The following is a 22,171-nucleotide window of genomic DNA, read 5'->3' on the forward strand; positions in this document are numbered from 1 at the left end:
TTAGCGCGCTGCGCTATGAACCTGGCGACCCGGGTTCAATTCCCGCTCACGGCCAACACCAGTGACGATTATCTGACCCGGTGCGGTGTGTAAACATCGCCACTGGGGAGACAAAGGCGGTCGGGCGTGGTGCTGGCCACCCACCCCCTCGTGTACCGTTCCGGCCTTCATAAGTGCTCGCTAACAGCACTTGCCCCTACAGTCTGTTAAGGCTACACGGGGGATCTTTGTGTGTCTATACGTGTGTGTGGGGAGCGGTAGTGTAGCGGTCAGCGCGCTGCGCTACGAACCTCGCGACCCCGGTTCGATTCCCGCTCACGGCCAAAACCAGTGACGATTATCTGAACCGGTCCTGGTAATCTCCCCTAGGTCGACTCAGACTCAATTGAGTACCTGGTGCGGTGCGTAAAAACATCGTCACTGGGGGAGACAAAGGCGGTCGGGCGTGGTGCTGGCCACCCACCCCCTCGTGTGCCTTCACGCTCACACAGTCACGGAGCCCAGCGCAGCTTGTTGGAGCTGCGCGCATCGAACTCGGAAGTCGGTGGAGACGAAAGCCACCGGATACCGCTGCTGCTACCCATCAGTGGCGAGTGGTATCAGAAGTCTCTCTCCCCGTCCCTCTCCCTGTCTCCATCTCTCCCCGTCCCTCTCCCTGTCTCCATCTCTCCCCGTCCCTCTCCCTGTCTCCATCTCTCCCCGTCTCTCTCCCTGTCTCCATCTCTCCCCGTCTCTCTCCCTGTCTCCATCTCTCCCCGTCCCTCTCCCTGTCTCCATCTCTCCCCGTCTCTCTCCCTGTCTCCATCTCTCCCCGTCTCTCTCCCTGTCTCCATCTCTCCCCGTCCCTCTCCCTGTCTCCATCTCTCCCCGTCTCTCTCCCTGTCTCCATCTCTCCCCGTCTCTCTCCCTGTCTCCATCTCTCCCCGTCTCTCTCCCTGTCTCCATCTCTCCCCGTCTCTCTCCCTGTCTCCATCTCTCCCGTCCCTCTCCCTGTCTCCATCTCTCCCCGTTCCTCTCCCTGTCTCCATCTCTTCCCGTCCCTCTCCCTGTCTCCATCTCTCCCCGTCCCTCTCCCTGTCTCCATCTCTCCGTGTCCGCTGCCCACCATTGGCTCTCTCTCTGTCTCTCTCGGTCTCCGCGTGCGTGTCTCGCTATATATTTGTCTCTCTGTATACATGCGTCTCTGTCTGTCTCGAGAATCTTTCTATCACAATATTTCTGTCCCCTTATCTCTCTCATTCAGTGTCTCCGTTTCTCTCCGTGTCTCTCTATCCGTGTCTCTTTCTCTCTCTGCATGTCTCTCTGTGTCTCTCTCTCTGTGTCTCTTTGCCTTTTTTTGTATCTCTGTGTCTCTGCGTCTCTCCGTGTCTCTAGTCTCGAGCACCACTCCCTCTACCCCCCCAGCCCCCCTCTCTCCACCCCCCGCCCCCTCTCTCCACCCCCCAATCCCCCCCCCCCTCTCCTCAGCCCCCTCTCCCCCCCCCTCCCCACTCTGCTGTTCCCATGAAGAAGTGACCGCCTCCACGCCACCGCCGCTCAATGTTTCACGTGGGACCTTAATTGAATAAGCTCATTAGGCCGTAATTGTCACTTCCATCCGGCGGGGGCGTGGGGAGGGATGGAGGGGCGGGGCGGGACATCACCCCCCGCACCCGCCCCCACGCCCACCTCTACATCGCAAGCATTACCACCGGCTCTATTACATAACAAGTTCCCGGCCATAGCAATGTGGAGGTGACCAACGGAGCGTGGGTGCCCAGTGAGTCCACGACAAATGCATTGTCGTCGTACTTTTGCAATATTCGCGATTATCATCATCATCATTACCATCATCATTACCATCATCATTACCATCATCATTACCATCATCATCATTGGCCGTGGTCAATCCACGTGGAAGTCCACGTCGCATCTGCCGGCACACGAAGAGCCGGGGGCCACCTCGCTCCATTCGCGATGTCTGGCCGGTTCCGAGGCTCAAGATGATATTCCAGGAAGGAGGGTTTTGCAAACAAGATGCACGGTCAAGGCAAATCGATCATTTTCTAGTTTTGTTTGCGGACGATGGCAACGCGGCCCAGGAGCTCCGTGACCAATGTCGAGGTGCTGCCGCTGCTGCCGCTGCTGATGATGATGATACTGAAAACTACGGTGCTGCTGATGATGGTATTGCAGTGGCTGATGCTAACGCTCTTTATAATGTTGATGCTGAATGATGATGATGATGGTGACGCTGCTGATGCTGATAGCTGGTGCGCTCTCGAACGCTGTCGATGATGATTCTACTACCAATGCTGCTGACTGCTGATGATGATGCTGCTGCTGCTGATGATGATGTTGCTACTACTTCTGCTGATGATGATGTAAGTCCGGGGGGGGGGGTGGATTTGCAGTGAAAATTCCTCACAGATCCGCGTCTGGCCGGGATCCGCTCCGGTCTTTGTTCGCTGTCGCGGTTTGTTTAATGAATCGCATCCGTCACCTCTCTCTTCATCACCACCACCAAAGTCAAAGATCCCCCATGTAGCCTTCACGGACTGTCGAGGCAAGTGCTGTTAGCGAGGAGCGCCGATGAAGGCCAGAACGGCACGCGAGGTGGGGTGGGGAGAGAGGGGGGGGGGTGGGGGAGAGAGGGGGGGGGAGAGAGGGGGGGGTGGGGAGAGAGGGGGGGGTGGGGAGAGAGGGGGGGAGAGAGGGGGGGGTGGGGAGAGAGGGGGGGGTGGGGAGAGAGGGGGGGGGGAGAGGGGAGAGAGGGGGGGGGAGAGGGGGGTGGGGAGAGGGGGGGGTAGCAACAAGCCCCGGCCGCCTTTGTCTCTCCCCCGTGGCGATGTTTATCGCACACCGCACTGCAGGGTGCTCATTCGAGGCTCAGAAGTCCTCGGAGAGAACCGGAATCGTTGAATAAAATCGTCACTCGTGTGTCGGTCGTGGCCGTGAGCGGGAATCGAACCCGGGTCCGTCGGGGTTTGTAGCGCAGCGTAGCGCTAACCGCTGCGCCACCGCTCATCACCACCGCCACCCTTACGTCGGCCCCTATCCTTGTCCGTGTCGGTTCAACGGGGAGCGGTGGCGCAGGGGTTAGCGCTACCCTGCGCCACAAGCCACCCGGCAACCCGCTCACGGCCACCACCAACACCCAGTGACGATTATATTATCTGCACGAGATCCTGAGCCTCCCCTAGGTCGACTCAGCCTCAAATGAGCACCTGGTGCGGTGTGTAATAAACATCGCCGCTGGGTAAAACAAAGACGGCTGGGCGTGGTGTTGACCACCCCCCCCCCCTTGCGTGCCCTTCGTAGGTGCTAGTCGCGAACAGCACTTGCCTCAAATGTCTGCTCGGGCTATACGGGGGATCTTTGTCTTTGCCCCAAAAACGCAGCGAGGGAACGCCGCGCCAAATCCGCGCGTCCAGGCCGCGCGTGCGGTCACCGTCCGAATGAATCCAACTTTCTTTGTTCGTGTTGTAGTTGTTGTTGTTGAAAGTTGAACGCCAGTGGAGTCAGGCGGGATGGAATGCCATGGTATGATAGCAGCAGCAGCAGCGGCGGCGGTGGCCGTCGAGTCGCGGTGGGAGTCCAGGCCAGGGCCTGCTCCGCGTTTTTCTAACGCAGAGTTTTTATTTTGTTATTTTTGGCCCAACTTGATTGTCTGCTTCTGTTCGTGGGCCGCGAGTCAGCGGTGGCAATTCCACGGTAGTGTGGCCGGGGAGCAGTGGTCCTGGACTTGCGGGGTGGTGGTGGTGATGGTGATCATGATAAATGAAATGCTGCTGCTGGTGCTGATGATAATGATTGGCAATGTGATTGGTAGTGATGTTAACGATGATGTCACAAATCATCACGATCATCATCAATACATTCACCACCCATCACGATCATCACTAAGAATTTGTCCATCACGTGCAGCAATCATCACAAATCATCATCATCACCACCATCATCACCATCCCCATCATCACCATCCCCATCATCACCATCCCCATCATCACCATCCCCATTATCACCATCATCACCATCGCCACCATCGCCATCATCACCATCTCCCCGCTGACTGTAGTTCACAAAAACAAAGATCCCCCGTATAGCCTTAACAGACTGTTGGGGCAAGTGCTGTTAGCGGGCACCTATGAAGGCCAGAACGGCACACGAGAGGGTGGGTGACCAGCACCACGCCCGGCCGCCTTTGTCTCCCCAGTGGCGGTGTTTTTACGCACCGCATCAGGCACTCATTTGAGGCTGAGTTGACCTCGAGGAGGCCCAGGACCGGTTCAGTTAATCGTCACCGGTGTTGGCCGTGAGCGGGAATCAAACTTCGTCACCATCATCACCATACACCCATTGACTGTAGTTTACACAAGAACAACAACCCCCATCCACCACTTAGTGGTGGTGACGTCACCGCGGCGCTTGTGCCAGGCTACGTGAATTGTGAGTGATGATCATGGTGATGGGTGGTGAAGGAATTGATGATGATGATGGTGATCATTACTACCATGACTACCAAATCACATTGCCAATCAGCAGCAGCAGCAGCAGCAGCAGTCGTAGCATCCTCATCGTCACTATCAATACCCACTGCGCATTCATTACCACTATCATCATCATGATCATCAGCAGCAGTGCACACACACACAGCAGCAGTCAGCCCAACTCTCGTTCTGCAACAACAAAAAATCCCGAAGCCACCAACTCGATAAATCGTCCGGAGAAAAAAAAAATGATAACTTTTTTTTTCAATTAACTCTTAATTACAGATGCAAATTTACGGTACAATCATTAAACGCGTAATAATTTAAGAGTTTAATTAGAACGCTGAAACATTATTAACTTAATTGCATATTGTGGTTGGGGGTAAAGGGATTGGGGGGTGGTGGATGGAGTTGGGGGGTGGGATAAGAGTGGTGGGGAGGGGGGCGAGGTTTGGTGGGGGGATAGGGGGGGTGGGGGGGAGCGAGGTTGGGGTGGGGGGCGAGGTTGGGGTGGGTGGGTGGGGTGGGTGGCAAATGCTGACGCGGGGGATTTGTGCGGAAACGAAGCAGACCTCTCGACTCGTGCAAAGGTCGCGGGATTAGCGATGGCACCGCGCGACTGGGAGGTGATGGAGGCTACAGGGAGGTTGATGGGTGGTGATGGGAGGCAATGGCTGTGGCGATGATCCCATCCAGACAGAGCCGTCCGCTCGCGTTCCTCGTGGTCGGATGAGTTGCTGGAGTTGAGATTTTTGTATTTGATCTACCACGGGAGACCCCCCCCCCCCCCCACTGAGCTATTTGTTGGTATTTTTCAGAAGCGACTTGGGCGATCACAAATGATACCTCGACGAAGTGGCTCGTCATCGTCAGCATCATCACGTTGACATTTATCGCAGCCCAATACTCCAAACGCGTGACGTGGATTCTAAATGTGGAGGTGGGAGCGGAGGACCCGGAGAAAAATCTACGCGACCACGGCCAGAGAGACAACATACATAAAATGTGTCGTAACCCTCCACCACCCGACACAGCCAGTAAGGGATTTGTCACGTGAATAACAACACGCCAATTAGTGACGACTTGAGCCCACCGGTGTGTTGGAGAGTAAATCCACAACATTTACAATCTGAGTAGTACGACGTTTCGCTGGTAATTACATCAGCCAGCATCATCGGGCGATTTGCCGGAATGGAGAAGCCATCCACCTGCTTCCAGTCGTAAATAGAGTGCTGTTCTCTCACCATAATCATCAAACAGCACCACCACCATCACCACCATCATCAATTATCATTATCAGCACACTCACCACAATCAACATCATGATCAAACAGCATCACTGCCATTACCACCGCCAGCACCACCAATTATCATCATCACCATCAAACACCACCACCATCAATCATCATCATCATCACGACAATCACCGTCATCATCAAACACCACCACCAATTATCATCACCACAATCACCGTCATCATCATCAAAGACCACCACCATCATAACCACCAATGATCACCACCACCACTAAACTACAACCACATCCATCAAGCAACAATTATCACCACCACCGTCATCATCTTCCACTGCACGGCATCGCCCCAGCGCTCCGTATTTGGGTCCCGCGCCTCCCCGCGCTCCGGGCTAAGAGGTTAATGGGAGCTCCGTGCATGCATCTTTGATGACGAGTCCGTGTCAATTATGGAGGCCGTGAAAACGGGGCCGCGCCGATCGCTGTCTCTCTCTCGGTCTCTCTCTCTCTCTGTCTCTCTGTCTCTCTCTCTGTCTCTCTCTCTCTGTCTCTCTCTCTCTGTCTCTCTCGGTCTCTGTCTCATCGCGACAGCTGCTTCTCCACGCGGCTTCTCCCTCCTGCTCGCAGCAACGGCAGCATCAGCAGTAGCAGCATCAGCAGCATCAGCAGCATCATCAGCTTCAGTAGCATCAGCATCATTAGCGGCAGTAGCAACGCCATCATCAGCAGTAGTAGCAGCATCAGCAGCATCAGCAGCAGTACGTAGCAGCTTCATCATCAGCAGTAGCAGCATCAGCAGCATCAGCAGCTGCTGCAGCAGTACCAACATCGTGGCCCGCAATATCCGCGCGTGCGTGGTGATGATGGCGGTGAGGGCCACGCGTGCGTGGTGGTGATGGTGATGATGGTGGTGGTGGTGATGGTGGTGGTGAGGACCACGCGTGGTGGTGATGGTGGTGGTGGTGAGGGTCACGCGTGCGTGCGTGCGTGGTGGTGGTCATGGTGGTGGTGATGATGGTGGTGGTGGTGGTGGTGGCGGCCGCGTGCGTGTGTGGCCCAGTCGGGGTCTGTAGTGGCCAGCGAACGCGTGCCCGAGTGAGCGCGCCTTGTCACGCAGGAGCGAGCGCGTCTTAACGCCAGATGTGTTTTACTGATTTACACACGGACTCTCTTTCACCAGGGTCATGCTGCTGCTGCTACATTGATGACATTCTTTTTTATTTTAAGATGTTTTCTATTTAACGATGAGTTGTGATTCTTGTACAACACGTGGAGCTGAACCCAGAGCACCCAGAGAAAACTCTCGCCTTGTGCGAGGGGGGGGGGGGGGTAACACTCTATCCCCGTACAGATGGAAACACATGGCTGTAAGTCCGCTTGATGTGCCGCCTTCTCCTGGCGAGCGAGGGGTCATTGCTCCATCTCCTCCTCGACGCCCACGGGAATGGAGTTTCACAACGTGATCTGTGCGGTGATCCACCAACCCCTCGCTGCTGCCTCCACACACGTGCGGGACTACAGACAGTGGCCACGTGCAGCAGTAGCAGCAGCGTAGCCGCCACCATCACCACCACCGGCACCACCACCATTACCACCACCACCACCGCCATCATCAACACCACCGGCACCACCACCATTACCACCACCACGCACTTAATGTGTGACATCAGTGAAAAAAAGAGTTTCATAGATCATCGGATTCCTCCAGTATGACTACATACTCTGATTCTGAATGGGCTTAAGTCTTCACTGAGCGTCGCCCTCACCGCTTCGCACTTGAAGCGTCAAACTCGTGTCAGCTCTTGCCTCCGTCATCCATTGACCACGTCATCAGGAATATTCGTCATCATTCTCTCTCTCTTGCTCTCCTCCACGCTCCCACGGACTGATTGTCTCGCTCAGTAGTTAAGGGACGCTGCGCCTCGCTGGAGGAGGAGCTGGCGAGGGATTCAGAGGTATACTGGATGTGGTGTTCCGAGTGCGGACATGGGAGGTTTTTTTCTCTTCCCGGTCGTTGTTCAGATCGAAAATTGAAGTCCTCCCTCCATCACTCACTCACCTGCCCCCTCCACTCACCTCCTCCATCACTCACCTCCTCCATCACTCACCTCCTCCATCACTCACCTCCTCCTCCATCACACGTCTGCGCCACTACTCGCCTCCTCCACGACTCACCACAACCATCACCTCCACCACCACTCACCTCCACCACCACTCACCTCCTCCACGACTCACCACAACCATCACCTCCACCATCACTCACCTCCACCACCACTCACCTCCTCCACCACTCACCACAACCATCACCTCCACCATCACTCACCTCCACCACCACTCACCTCCTCCACGACTCACCACAACCATCACCTCCACCATCACTCACCTCCACCACCACTCACCTCCTCCACCACTCACCACAACCATCACCTCCACCATCACTCACCTCCTCCACCACTCACCACAACCATCACCTCTTCTGCCACCACCACCACCATAATCACTCACCACCATCACATGTGACCCACTCGGTCCAGACCTCACAGTCAGCTGTGCCATCTCTACCCCCCCAACTCCTCCGCTCTCCAACCATGCCCCCTCCCCTCCCCCCAGCCTCCCCGTGTGTGCTCCATGGCGCGCGCCGCTCGCGATGAGGCTGATGCCACGTGACGGCGTATTGGGGGCAGCCTCGAGAGAGAGACACAAAGACACGTAGAGACAAACAGAGACACACAGAGACACACAGAGACACGTAGAGACACGTAGAGACACACAGAGACACACAGAGACACGTAGAGGCACAGAGACACGTAGAGACAGAGACACGTAGAGACAGAGACACGCAGAGACACAGAGAGACACACAGAGACTCAGAGACACACAGAGACACGTAGAGACAAACAGAGACACACAGATATACTCACAGAGACACGTAGAGAGACAAAGACCGTAGAGACACGTAGAGACACAGAGGCACACAGAGACACACAGACACACGTAGAAACACACAGAGACACGTAGAGACACGTAGAGACACACAAAGACACTCAGAGAGAGACACACCCACAGATATACTCACAGAGAGAGAGAGAGAGAGACATGGAGGGATAGACGCAATATAAATAGACACACACACAGAGACGCGCACACAGACAACACGATGCAATGTGCGTTGATATCAACCAAGTCTCAGGGCGACTGCAGATCCACGCCTGCGTCGGCGCCTGCGTCGGCGCCTGCGTCGGCGCCTGCGTCGGCGCCTGCGTCGGCGCCTGCGTCGGCGCCTGCGTCGGCGCCTGCGTCGGCGCCTGCGTCGGCGCCTGCGTCGGCGCCTGCGTCGGCGCCTGCGTCGGCGCCTGCGTCGGCGCCTGCGTCGGCGCCTGCGTCGGCGCCTGCGTCGGCGCCTGCGTCGGCGCCTGCGTCGGCGCCTGCGTCGGCGCCTGCGTCGGCGCCTGCGTCGGCGCCTGCGTCGGCGCCTGCGTCGGCGCCTGCGTCGGCGCCTGCGTCGGCGCCTGCGTCGGCGCCTGCGTCGGCGCCTGCGTCGGCGCCTGCGTCGGCGCCTGCGTCGGCGCCTGCGTCGGCGCCTGCGTCGGCGCCTGCGTCGGCGCCTGCGTCGGCGCCTGCGTCGGCGCCTGCGTCGGCGCCTGCGTCGGCGCCTGCGTCGGCGCCTGCGTCGGCGCCTGCGTCGGCGTGGATCTGTCTCCGTGCCCTCCGGGACGCCTCTTCACGTGCAGACACCGATTCTACCCCGAGCCCCGTGGGTTCGGGCGAGGGGTACGGTTCGGGGTCGAGATGATGCGGGTGGCTGGTTGGTTAGGAGTAAGGTTAGTACATGAAGCCAGTTGGTTAGTTAATTAGAGGTAGAACTATTAGTAGTTGATGATTAGTGATGGTTAGGGGTATGACTAGTTAGTGCTAGTGGTTAGTTAGGAGTAAAGTTAGTACATGAAGCTAGTTGGTTAGTTAATTAGAGGTATAACTATTAGTAGTTGATGATTAGTGATGGTTAGGGGTATGACTAGTTAGTGCTAGTGGTTAGTTAGGAGTAAAGTTAGTACATGAAGCTAGTTGGTTAGTTAATTAGAGGTATAACTATTAGTAGTTGATGATTAGTGATGGTTAGGGGTATGACTAGTTAGTGCTAGTGGTTAATTAGGAGTAAAGTTAGTACATGAAGCCAGTTGGTTAGTTAATTCGAGGGAGGACTTTTACGAGTAGTTGGTTGACTCGTTCGGGTTCGTTTTCGCATCTAATTGGCTGGTTGATTCCACCACTGATCTGCCTGTCCCCGCCTCCTCTCCCCGGCCCCTCATTGGCCAATCTCGAGGCGTCTGTTTTTGCAGCTGATCACGAACGGAACGAATCCCGCGACTGAACGAATCATAAATTATGTTAATTTACCCATGTCCATATATGGATCGATTTGCAGGGGCGTGGCTATGCCGGACTCATTCATTCCTTCCGAGGAAGCCCCCCCCACACACACGCGGCTCTTATCTTGGAGCGACACACGCCTGAGTGGGTGGGTGGGTGGGGGTGTGGGGGGTTCGCGATTGAGAGGGAGAACAATCGTTTAAAATCGCGGTCATCGACGCTCCGTCATCAAAGCACTTCTGTGACGTCACTGCACGTGGTGTGCAGGATTAATTAATTGTTAGAAGTCGCCATCGCCCAACAGAATGAACCAGAGCACCCAAATCACCCGCTCACCCACTTGCTCGCCCACTCACTCAAACACTCACCACTGACCTACCCGCTCACTAATTCATCCACCCACAGGCTCACTCACTCGCTCAACCACTCTCTAAACCACCCACTCATCCACACAGCTATCAACTCGCTAACTTACTCGCCCGCTCACTCCATTTACCTACCCACTCAACCACTCTCTCTCTCACCCACCCATTCACTCACCCACGCAGCCATTAACCGACTCACTCACCTACTCACTCAACCGCTTACCCAATCACTGACCCACTCGCTCACCCACTCTCTAACCCACACACTCACTCACCCATACAGCCATTAACCCACTCAACAGCTATTAGCCCACTTACGCGTCCACTCTCTCTCTCTCACCCACTCACTCACTCACACAGCCATTAACCTACTCACTCGCCCACTCATCCACCCACTCACTCACTCACCCACACAGCCATTAACCTACTCACTCGCCCACTCATTCACCCACTCACTCACTCACCCACACAGCCATTAGCCCACTCACTCGCCCACTCATCCACCCATCCGCCCACTCATCCATCCACCCACCCACCCACTCATCCACCCACCCACCCACTCATCCACCCACCCACTCATCCACCCACCCACCCACTCATCCACCCACCCACCCACCCACTCATCCACCCACCCACCCACTCATCCACCCACCCACCCACCCACTCATCCACCCACCCACCCACCCACTCATCCACCCACCCACTCATCCACCCACCCACCCACCCACTCATCCACCCACCCACTCATCCACCCACCCACCCACTCATCCACCCACCCACTCACCCACTCACCCAACCACACACCCAACCACACACACCCACCCGCTCACTCATTCACCAAACCACCCACCGCCTTCACATGTATATTTGGGGCAGTACGAGGTTCGTGGTCCATGGTTTGGTGTTCGCAGCCATTCGTGACCTTCACAGACGACAGTGGCGGTGTTACTCGAGCAGGGGTCGGGCTCGGGTGCCGCACGCGGCTCTTTAAGGACCGCTTTGTGACGTCGTTCTCAACGGACCAATCACCGCGTCTCGTATTCACGTTGCATTGCGGCTCTTGAAGTATTGAAGGTTTTTTTTTACCGAATCCGGAAAAAAAGTCTCTCCTTGTTATTCTGATTGCCGACCTCAGTACTAGATGATGATGATGATGGCAGTAACGATCTTGATGATGATGATGGAATTAACGATCTTGATGATGATGGAATTAACGATCTTAATGATGATGATGGAATTAACGATTTTGATGGTGATGATGATAGAAGTAACGATCTTAACGATGATGATGGAAGTAAAAATCTCGATGATGATGATGACGCTGATTGCAAGTGGTGTTATTCATGTGGCTGCTGATGATGACGCTGCGTGTGCACGACGACGATGATGATGATGATCATGACAATGAAGAATATGACGACGATGATGGTGATTGTGCAAGCTCGTTAATATTTTAACCACGGGGAGGGAGGGGGGTGGCGGGGTGATACCAGTTAGGAACAATGTTGCGAAGGGGGTCCAATGAATGAGTGCGTGAGCGAGCGAGCGTGGGGGCGCGCTGATGAGAGGGGAGAGAGGTGATGATGGGTGGGGGGGGTGGTGTCCATTCTCGTGCCCCCCCCCTCCCCCCGACGCAATCATAAATTAGACGATGTTCATTATGGGTCTCTAATCGTATTCCTCCCACCTCGAGCTATCGCCGAGCGCAGCGTTTCCACGTTCACAGAGGCCTCCACCTCCACGCTTTGTTGTTGGGGGGGGGGCTGGGTGTGTGTATTTTTTGTTTTAAATACACATTAATTATTACTGCAAGCGTATGCCTTTATGTAATTGCATATTCAGTATTTATTGCGCTCGTTATAATGCGTGGGGCGCGTGTGTGTGTGTTTTCGTGAGTGTGTGCGTGCGTCTTGTTCTGCGTCTGTGTGTGTATATAGTTTATACGTGTATAAGTGTGTGTGTGTGTTTATATAGTTTATACGTGTATAAGTGTGTGTGTGTGTGTATATAGTTTATACGTGTATAAGTGTGTGTGTGTGTGTATATAGTTTATACGTGTATAAGTGTGTCTGTGTGTGTATATAGTTTATACGTGTATAAGTGTGTGTGTGTGTATATAGTTTATACGTGTATAAGTGTGTGTGTGTATATAGTTTATACGTGTATAAGTGTGTGTGTGTTTATATACTCCACGTGGCCTTAAAGTACACATTGCCTGGCACAAGCGCCGTGGTGACGTGAACGCCACTTAGTTGTTGTGTGTGTATATATATGGCTCGTTAACAGCACTTGCCCCAACAGTCTGTGAAGGCTATACGGGGGATTTTTGTCATTTTATGTAAGTATATATGTGTGTATCTGTGCATGCATGTAACTGTATCTCTATGTGTGTATGCATCTGTGTGTATATCCGTGTTTATGTTTCTGTATGTATCTCTGGGTGTGTATTTATCTCGTGTGTGTGTCTGTGTGTATGCATCTCTCTGTGTGTACGTATCCGTGTGTGTGTCTGTGTGTATGTGTTTCTGTGTGTGTGTCTGTGTCTATGTGTGTGTACGTATGATAGTGTGTGTACGTAACCGTGTGTGTGTGTCTGTGTACGTATATCTGTGTTTGTGTGTGTGTCTGTATCTGTGTTGGGTGTCTGTGTGTGTGTGTGTCTGTGTACGTATATCTGTGTTTGTGTGTGTGTCTGTATCTGTGTTGGGTGTCTGTGTGTGTGTGTGTCTGTGTACGTATATCTGTGTTTGTGTGTGTGTCTGTATCTGTGTTGGGTGTCTGTGTGTGTGGTGCCGGACGGCAACGCTGTGGTGGGCAGTGCCGTGGGGGGAGGGCCAATTTAGATTGACCATTCCCCTCATGGCGTTTTCAACCACCACAGCGGCTAAATGGGGGCTCAGGACGGGTGCGAGGGGTTGGTAACCCCTCCACCTTCAATTAATTACCACAAAACCACGTATAACATACAGTGATACCTCGGTTCACGAACGCTTCGGTTCACGAACAACTCGGTTCACGAACAGAAAATTTCATAAAAAATCTGCTCCGGTTCACGAACTCCGCTTCGGTTGACGAACAGGAGCCGCGGCCATTTTTATGCTAATTTCAGGCTGTCACGTGGTCGTGACTTCCTGTAGGAAGATCGTGGAGAGACGCAGAGACACAGAAAGAAGTACTGTGAAGACACTTTCAGTGACTTTGATTTTTGGTGTGCTTTTTAGCACATACAGTACTGTACTGTACTACTGTACTGTACAATACTGTACTTACTGTATTGTACAGTTCACCCGTTTGAGTGCTTACTGTCTCCCACCCACCTCCCACCTGCCTTCCTCCATGCCAGAAGTCATCTCAAGCAAGGTTAGTGTTCTCTCTTTATACATTACTATACTGTACAGTACTACAGTGATGTGTATTGTCATTTGTTTCGTATTTTTGTGCTTCAAAAACCAAAAAAATAGGTCAGAACGGATTAATCGGATTTACATTGAACCCTATGGGAAAATGTGCCTCGGTTCACGACCAATTCGGTTCACGACCAGAGTCAGTTCACGAATTAAGTTCGTGAACCGAGGTATCACTGTATCTAATTAATAAGCTTGTGCCGGAGGCCCCGGGTGGACAGGCGTCTATGACGTCTCCTGGCCAAACCCCATTTGGTGGAGCCAGGAGATTGAATCTTTTCCATCGGGACTCCTCCAGAAACCACAAAAAATCACGAGGGTGGTCACGTGGAATGTTAGAGCGCTCACTGCGGAGGAGAGGCTGCCACTCCTCTGTCGGGAGCTGGACCGGTGCCGCCTTGATCTCTGTGGTATTCAGGAGGTCCGGTGGACCGGCTCTGGCTCCTGCCACCATGAGGGGTAGACAGTCCTCTACTCGGGGCAGGAGACTACCAAACAACAGGGAGTGGCTCTTCTTCTGAACAAAATAATGAAGGGGGCGTGGGAGCGTGGTGGTGAGGTGTGGGAATCTGTAAGCCCCAGACTACTTTGGGCTCACCTTCCTATCAACCGGAGGCGAGGAGTGGTGGTCGTGGTTAGTTATGCCCCCACCGAAGACGAACATCCGTCGAGGAATGCAGGCAAGGCTCATGAGTCAGATGGCTTCTATGACCCCCTGTCACAGGTGCTAGCTAAAGTGGCCCCTCGGGATAGAGTCATCCTGTTGGGCAACTTCAATGCCCGAGTTGGTCATGATGCTGGCACCTGGTCTGGAGTGATTGGAAGGCATAGGCCAGATCAGCTCAATAACAACGGTAGGAGGCTGCTAGATTTTTGTGCAGCCCATGGGTTTGTAATTACTAACATGCTGTTCCGGCATCGGCGCATCCACACAACATCTTGGATGCATGCCGGGTCCAAACATCTGCTGGACTATGTAGTGACGGAACAGCAGATGCGGGCCCATGTCCTTGACACCAGGACCTACCGTAGAGCTTGTCTGCCCACTGACCATCGACTTGTCATCTGTAAGATGCGCCTGCCATTCTTCCACTCCGGTGGTAAGTGTACACCCAGGATCCCATTCAAATCCAAGGTGGCCTGGTCTCAGCTAGCTGATGAAAGTTGCAAGCGAGAATTTAACCATCGCTTGCGGCTGGGGTTGGCATCGTCCCCCACTCCTCGAGATGTCGAGGGGAAATGGTCCAGGTTTAGGACTGCGGCTCATGCAGCTGTAATGGCTGCTTTGGGTACATGGTCCAGACCTCCCCAGAGACCCTGGCTGACAGAGGAGGTGTTCAGGTTGGCTGACAAAAAGCGACAGGCCCACTCTCGTTGGCTACAGCATCCCACGTCAGAGAATGAGGAGGCTTACCGCAGCCTTCGCTCGGAGGTTCGAAGAGCCGTGAGGCGCTGCAAGGATAGGTGGCAGTCACGGGTTGCTGATGATATGGAGTCTGCCTCAATGGCCCGCGATCACAAATCACTATTTAACTCCATAAAAAAGTTACCTGCAACACCACACCTATTACCATCATTAGGGGCAAAACGGTGATCCAATCTCCAACCCCCAGGAACAGGTTTGCAGATTTGCTGAGCATTTCTGTGATGTCCTGGGGAGGGAAAATCCCTCGGCATGGAAAACATCGTGGGGCAAAGTGGGGATGACCCTGCTGAGGCTGCGGTATCTAAAATACTGGAAGAAGAAGTCAACGCCTGTGAATGGCTGGCTGAGGTGCCATCTGTTGAGGAAGTACTAAAGGCGATCCAGATTCTGAGACCAGGAAAGGCACCGGCAGAAATGATCTCCCAAGTGAAATGCTGAGGGAGGGTGGCGTTTGTGCACAGACCGCCCTACATGACATCATAACAACAGTATGGACCACTGGACGGGTTCTGCAGGAGTGGAAGGATGCCCTGGTGATCCCCCTCCTTAAGAAGGGGGACCGCACAGACTGTAACAACCAGAGGTGTGGACTCGAGTCATGTGACTTGGACTCGAGTCAGACTCGAGTCATGAATTTGATGACTTGCGACTCGACTTGGACTTGCATAACAATGACTTTGTCCCACCTATGAGATGTGGACTCGAGTCATGTGACTTGGACTCGAGTCAGACTCGAGTCATGAATTTGATGACTTGCGACTCGACTTGGACTTGCATAACAATGACTTTGTCCCACCTCTGGTAACAACTACAGGGGCATCTCACTCCTCAGTGTGCCAGGAAAGATCCTGGAAAGGATTATTCAACATCGCCTTGCTAGGCACGCTGAGGAGAGGGTTGCGGAGCCCCAATGTGGTTTCAGGAAAGGGTGGTCCTGCACAGATGCTATATTTTCTGTCCGTCTGCTACAACAGAGGTGTAGAGAATTCCAACAAGACCTACATCTCTGCTTTATTGACCTGGTCAAGGCCTATGATACCATCAATAGGCCTGGGCTCTGGGTTATTATTCGTGCTTTCGGAGTCCCTGACCCTCTGCTCAGGATCATTAAGGACCTTCATGATGGTGAGTGGGCCCAGGTAAAACTACGTGGCCGGAAGTCGGAGCCATTATCTGTTCACCTTTGGGGTGCGACAGGGATGTCCTTTGGCTCCCACATTATTTAACATCTTTATCGACCACGTCGTTCGTGAAGCCTTTGATGGCTGTACCAGAGGAATTTCCATCTGGTACAGATACAATGGGAGGCTGTGGTCAAGGGATGGCTCCCTATTGGTCAACCACGTTATGTATGCCGATGATCTGTTAATTGTCGCTCACTCAGAGGAGGAGTTGGAGACACTGCTGCTGAACCTGGAGCGTGCCACTGAGAGGTGGAGACTTACCATCAGCCCCACCAAAACCAAGCACCTGCCTGGGTGTTTTGCACTATCGGGCACTCCACCCCCACAAATCCCAATTGGTGATGGGGCAGTAGTGGAGAGAGTGGAGAGTTTCCCATACCTGGGCAGTGTGCTTATGACCGGCTCCAGTTTAACAGCAGAGGTCTCACTCCGAATCAGTCGAGCGGCAATGTCTTTTCATTGGTTGCGTAACGCTGTGTGGAAGCTACCTGGTCTGTCGCTCCGCACGAAGCTTCAGGTCTTCTCGGCCACAGTCATTCCCTCCCTTATCTACGCTTACGAAACGTGGACCCCCCCTAATGGAGCATCTTCGCCAGTTGGAAACATTTAGGCTGGCCTGTCTACGATCCATCCAGGGTTTAACCAGGCTGGATCGTGTGAGGAGCTCACAAATCCTTGAAAGATCTGGGCAGGGTCCCATCGGTGAGCTCCTCCGGCAGGCAAGGCTGCGTTGGCTGGGTCATGTAGCCCGCATGCCCAGCCACCGCATGCCTAAACAGCTTTTATTCGGCCGGATCGAGGGGGCTAAACGGGCGCGGCACGAGCTAGAGAAGAGATGGAGTGATGTGGTACAGGAGGACGTGGAGCTGAGTGGACTTACCGATGACTGGTACCAGCGGTGTCAAGATCGGCCTCTGTGGAGGAGGCTCGTGAAGGACGCTACTGGGCAGTTGGACGCAGTTGCCCTCCAGCAACAACGGAGGGCGGAGGAGCGACGCTCACAACAACGAGCGGAGCGCCGGGTGGCTAAAGCCCAGCAAGTTGGCACAGTAGCGGGCACAGGTGGTGCATCAGCCAGTGATCTCGGTCATCTCAGTCAGTCGACCCGTGGCACCTGGGTCTGCCCCGTCACCTCCTGCCAGCGAGCGTTCGACACTTCACGTGGCCTCAAGGTGCACATGGCCTGGCACAAGCGTCGTGGTGACGTCACCGCCACTTAGTGGCGAATGACGGTTGTTTTCTGTATCTGTGTGTGTCTGTATCTGTGTGTCTGTATCTGTGTGTGTCTGTATCTGTGTGTGTCTGTGTTGTGTGTCTGTGTGTGTGTCTGTATCTGTGTGTCTGTATCTGTGTGTGTCTGTGTGTGTGTCTGTATCTGTGTGTGTCTGTATGAAGCGGCGCAGCGGGCCCCCGCCTCCCCCCCACCCCACCCCTCACCACCCCCCACCACCCCCCCCCCGCTCCCCTTCCCATGTTCTGTATAAAAACATTTTCCCTCTTCGGGGCGCTTATTTTGGAGGCGAGGAGAAAGGGGACACAATGGGGGCCCCCTTCACCCTCGAGCGCGCGCGCACAAAGAGACACCACTCACTGGCAGCAGCAGCAGTAGCAGCAGTAGCAGCAGCAGGAGCAGCAGTAGCAGGAGCAGCAGGAGCAGCAGCAGCAGCAGCAGCACGGCGGTTGGGAACCCGGGAGGAGAAGCGGCCCTTGCGCACGGGAGAAAAAGTTTCCTAACCCCTCCCCTCCCTCCTCCTCCTCCTCTCCCCCTTCCTCCCTCCCTCCCCCTCCCCGCCCTCCCCCCATAGTCCCCACCGCCGCCCCTCCCTCCCCCTCCACTCCCTGCCCACTTCTTGCTTGTCGAGTTCAGCCTGGTGGCGTCTTTGTCAGGATGGGGGGTGGTGGGGGGGGGAGTCTGCGGGTGGATTTGCGTTCAAAGCGGAGTGACCTCTGCCAACCCCCCACTCACCCACCCACCCACTACCATCCACCAAAGACAAAGATGCCCCGTATAGCCTAAACAGTCTTTGGGGGGGGTGAGGGCAAGTGCTGTTAGCGATCAGCGCGGTTGGCTACGTACGGCGAGAAGGAAGTTTTGCATACAGCGAGCACCTATGAAGGCCAGCACGTCGCACGAGAGGTGGTGGGTGGCCAGCACCACGCCCGGCCGCCTTTGTCTCCCCAGTGGCGATGTTTACTACACACCGCTACACCAGCTACTCTTGCGGGATCGATTCGGATATCCGTCAACGTGAGCGCGAATCGAACTCGGGTCTCGTAACCGCTGCGCCACCGTTCCCCCGTCCCCCCCACCACCACGCACCCTCTCACCCCCCTCCACCACCACCCACCCACTCACCACACCGCCCCCCCCCCACCCTCTCACCCCCCCACCACCACGCACCCTCTCACCCCCCCCCCCACCACCACCCACCCACTCACCACACTGCCCCCCCCACCCTCTCACCCCCCCCACCACCCACCCACTCACCACACCACCCCCCCCCACCACCACGCACCCTCTCACCCCCCCCACCACCACCCACCCACTCACCACACCACACCGCCCCCCCCCCACCCTCTCACCCCCCCACCACCACCCACCCACTCACCACACCACCCCTCCCACCACCACGCACCCTCTCACCCCCCCACCACCACCCACTCACCACACCACACCGCCCCCCCACCCTCTCACCCCCCCACCACCACCCACCCACTCACCACACCACCCCCCCCCCCACCACGCACCCTCTCACCCCCCCACCACCACCCACCCACTCACCACACCACCCCCCCCCACCACCACGCACCCTCTCACCCTCCCACCACCACCCACCCACTCACCACACCACCCCTCCCACCACCACGCACCCTCTCACCCCCCCACCACCACCCACCCACTCACCACACCGCCCCCACCACCCACCTCCTATTCCACCACCACCGCCGCCGCCCTCTCTAGACTCATTGCGGCGTTGAATCTTCTGCGCTACCCCCCCCCCGCCGCCACCGCCCAGCTAATGAGGAGCGGGAGAGCGGATAAACACTCACACACACTCACACACAGTCATACACTCACACACACACTCACACACTCTCACACACACTCACACACACACACTCACACACTCACACAGTCATACACTCACACACACACTCACACACTCTCACACACACTCACACACTCACACAGTCATACACTCACACACACACTCACACACTCAAACACTCACTCAAACACACACTCACACACTCACACACACTCTCACACACACTCTCACACACACTCAAACACACACTCACACACACTCAAACACACACTCACTCACACACTCACTCACACACTCACACACACTCACACACACTCTCTCACACTCGCTCGCCACTCGAGTGCGCGCGCGTGTGTGTACACAGTCGAGTGGCTGTCCACACACGCGCACGCGCACTCGAGTACGCGTACACCCATTCAATTTATAAAACAAAGGCAAAGATCCCCCCGCCTGTGTAGCCTTAACAGACTGGAGAGGCAAGTGCTGTTAACGAGCCCCTATGAAGGCCAAAAACGGCACACGCCCGGCCGAACTTTGTCTCCCTCGTGTCGATGTTTTTTTACGCATCTCACCAGGTACTCATTCATGGCTGAGTCGACCTAGGGGATGCCCAGAACGGGTTCAGACAAATCGTCACTGGAAAAGTGTCCGTGAACGGGAATCGATCCCCGGGTGGCCGCGTTGGTTCGAAGCGCAGCGTAGCGCTAACCGCTGCGCCACCGCTCCCCCACACACAGAGTCGAGTGGCCGCCCGTGTGACACGCGCACACTCGAGTGGGCCTACAGCCGTGCGATGTTCACGCGGACAAACACTCGCAGCGCTTGTGAGTGTGCACACAACATCGCAATATACACACTTGAGCACACCCTTGAGTGGACATTGAAACTTGAGGGTGTTTCTAGTTGTGTGTGTGTATATGCGCACGCGGATAGCCTACGACAGACCTCTTCTTCTTGGTTCTTTCGGTAAAGTCACGTAGAAGGGAAATAATACAATAATACAAATAAAACATAATAAAATACAATTCTCACCTTGTGTTTTATTTTTATTATTTTATTATTTCCCTTCTACGTGACTTTACCGAAAGAACCAAGAAGATGAATCCCTGCAGTCACGAAAGCTTTAAATCGAAATTTTACGACAGACCCCGGGTAGCTCGCCCGGCCGCCTTTGTCTCTCCACTGCTGACGTTTTACACACTGCACCAGGTACTCGTGTATTTTTTTAGGCTGAGTCGACCTTGGGGGGACGGGGGGGGAGGCATTCCGGGTTCAGATACGAGTCACCGTTATTGGCCGCAAGCGGGAATCGGGTGGCAGGGTTCCGAGCGCAGCGCGTTAACCGCTGCACCACCGCTCCCTGCAAGCAGACAAACAACAACAAAGACCCCCCTCCCCACTCCACCCACCGTAGCCTGTAACAGACTGTCGGGGCAAGTGCTGTGAGCGAGCAGCTACCATGACCGGCAATGCACACGAGGGAGTGGGTGGCCACGACACACACGCAGGGTGACAGACACACACGCGCACGCACGCGTGCGTGCACACACACACGTACACACACACACGTACACACACACACGTACACACACACACGTACACACACACACGTACACACGCACACGTACACACGCACACACATACACACACACACGTACACACACACACACACGTACACATACACACACACACGTACACACACACACACGTACACACACACACGTACACACACACACACGTACACACACACACGAGTACACACACACACGTACACACACACACACGTACACACACACACGTACACACACACACACGTACACACACACACACGTACACACACACACGTACACACACACACGTACACACACACACACGTACACACACACACACGTACACACACACACACACGAGTACACACACACACGTACACACACACACACGTACACACACACATACACACACGAGTACACACACACACACGTACACACACACACGAGTACACACACACACGCACGTACACACACACACGTACACACACACACGTACACACACACACACACGAGTACACACACACACACACGTACACACACACACGAGTACACACACACACGTACACACACACACGTACACACACACGTACACACACACACGTACACACACACACACGTACACACACACACGTACACACACACACACACGTACACACACACACACACGTACACACACACACGTACACACACACACACACGTACACACACACACACACACGTACACACACACACACACGAGTACACACACACACGTACACACACACACACACGTAGACACACACACACGTACACACACACACACGTACACACACGAGTACACACACACACGTACACACACACACACGAGTACACACACACGAGTACACACACACACGTACACACACACACACGTACACACACACACACGTACACACATACACACACGAGTACACACACACATACGTACACACACACACACGTACACACACACACACGAATACAAATGCGAACACGCGATTAAGCGGGGCTGTCGCGCGCCACGGAGTGTCCAAGAGTTCGTCTTCTCTTCTCCTTCTCTAATCCTCCCTCGCCCCCCTCTTACAACCACCACCAACACCCCCA

The sequence above is a fragment of the Lampetra fluviatilis genome, chromosome 8, assembly GCF_964198595.1.
Source record: "Lampetra fluviatilis chromosome 8, kcLamFluv1.1, whole genome shotgun sequence".
Classification (NCBI taxonomy): domain Eukaryota; kingdom Metazoa; phylum Chordata; class Hyperoartia; order Petromyzontiformes; family Petromyzontidae; genus Lampetra; species Lampetra fluviatilis.